Source organism: Ursus maritimus, unplaced genomic scaffold (assembly GCF_017311325.1).
Source record: "Ursus maritimus isolate PB19 unplaced genomic scaffold, ASM1731132v1 scaffold_16, whole genome shotgun sequence".
Classification (NCBI taxonomy): Eukaryota; Metazoa; Chordata; class Mammalia; order Carnivora; family Ursidae; genus Ursus; species Ursus maritimus.
Window position 1 is genome coordinate 26,997,247 of NW_024424008.1, and position 2,250 is coordinate 26,999,496.

At 32.0% G+C, this 2,250-nt stretch overlaps 1 non-coding gene across 1 annotated transcript; it reads left to right on the top strand.

Moving 5' to 3' along the window:
- Positions 1–1,750: 1,750 nt before the first annotated feature.
- On the top strand, positions 1,751–1,856 carry LOC121102970. Its single transcript, XR_005835127.1, has one exon. It is a non-coding gene; the product is annotated as a U6 spliceosomal RNA (small nuclear RNA).
- Positions 1,857–2,250: the final 394 nt, after the last annotated feature.

Sequence of the window (2,250 nt, forward strand, 5' to 3'; positions counted from 1 at the left end):
GATGAAATAAAACTGATAACTATATCTGAGTAACTAATATTATAGAAAATAGAATTAGATAAAATATTCAAAGCAATCAAAACATTTGATTAATAAATGTCAAATATATTAAAAGGGAAACTACAAAAATGAAAAAGTAAAGATTATAAGAATGAAGCTAAACTTATTTATACATAAATTAATCACAAGTGAATAAAATCCACAACTTAAATGACAAAATGCACAAATTGTGTAAGTAAACCAAATGCAGACAAAATAAACATGAGTGATGAGTTAATACTAAATATCATAAACAGTTGAAAATAATGGAATGGACAAATATATACAAAACAAATGCAAGCAAACAAAAAGCCAAAAGAAAAATATTAACATCTATGCAAAGATTATTTCAAGGGAAAAGAAAAAACTGGTTATTTTGGGAAGATAAAAATATATATATATGTTGAAAAATCACAGTATAACGAGAAGATAAAATAATGTAATACTGCATGAAATTAATTTTAAGGTAGAAGTGGGAATTTTGACACAACAAAAATCATAGTGAAAAGCTCACTCTTCCTTAACATCAAAAGATGAAATTCACATTGTCTTTATCCATTCATCAGGGGATGGACACCTGGGTTTTTTCTATAATGTGGCTACAACTTTAGAAGACTATAACATTATTTAGCAGCTGAAAAACTCCCAATTATCAGGACTGACATCTTTTCCAATAGCAGATAACCATAAATACGACTTTAAGAAATAGCTTGCATTGGGGTGCCTGGGTGGCACAGTCAGTTGAGCTTTGACTCCTGGTTTTGGCTCAGGTTGTGATCTCAGGGAGGAGATCGAGACCTGCATCCAGCTCTATGCTCAGTGCAGAGTCTGCTTGGGACTCTTTCTCCCTCTCCCACCCTCTCCCCACCCCCCACTCAAATAAATAAATAAAATCTTAAAAAAAGAAAAAAATATCACCTGGTGGAATCCACTCAAATGCAGATACCCAGGCTGGGAACAGAAAGTTTGAAATCAGCAGTCTATGTTATTTAACAAACAGCTCTGATTCTGAAGCATGTGCTAAAAATTCCCTTTTGAGAAATAGGAAACGGGAGTATGTTGGAAAAAGCAGTAAAAGAAAGATTGGAAGTGGAAGATAAGAACAGATCTGACTATGAGGTATTACTTTGTAAATAAAGTTTTACTGAAATACAATCATGCTCATCTGTTTACATACTGACTGTGGATGAGATCCTTATTACATAGCCTTTTACTGGAAAACCTTATTAGTAGTTTTTTGGGGGAAAAAAACTTTTTTGGGTGTTTTTATTATTTAGTACATTTATTAATACATACAAAATATGAGACAAGAGACAAGACTCTTTTGAATTAAAAAAATGCAATTGATGCTTGCTGTAAATGCCATGTCACTGTTACCCCTAAAGCTTTCAGAATATGCATTTTCACCCTTCTACCCTGTCACCAATGTATCTGATTATAAAATTTGTATAAAGCCTAGAATATGTTGACATTTTTGCAACAACTATAGCTGTTGAATGATTGCTTGCTTAAGAGGAAGTTCAAGCTACACATCTGCATTTGAAATATATGATACTCTAATACAGTTTTAGTCACTTAACCAGGGTAAAGTTGGTGTTTACTTTATGTTCTATAGGGAGCTCCAATCAGACAGGAATTCTTATGTGATCCTTGAGTAAGCAATAATGAAAATCTATTATTTTTATCTTCTCTACAAAAAATTGCCACAATAGTGCTCACTTTGGCAGCACATATATTAAAATTAGAACAATACAGAAAAGATTAGTATGGCCCCTGCACAAGGACGACACTCAATTTGTGAAATGTTTCACATTTTTTTTAAATTGCCTTGGTAATAGAAAATTTCTAGACATAAACAGACCAAACACTGGCAGTTTCTGCAGGACCAAACCAGAAATGCACTTTTCCGACACTTCTGGAATTGCCCCAGGATTTAGATTGTGCCTGTGACTGGAGCAATTGTGTATCAAGGTTGCAAACCCTGACAAAATTACAAAACATTACCTAGAATTAATTTATAGCACATATGTTCTTTACAAGAAAAAGAGAAATCCAAAATTAATCTCAATATTGATATTAAGGTGCAAAGAATAAACATTACAATAAATATTAAAATATAACTTTAGAGTTATAATGACAAAATCATGAAAAAGTTACAATGTGGCTTTTACAATCTAAAAACAAAATCCCAGAATAAGAACCTCAAATTTC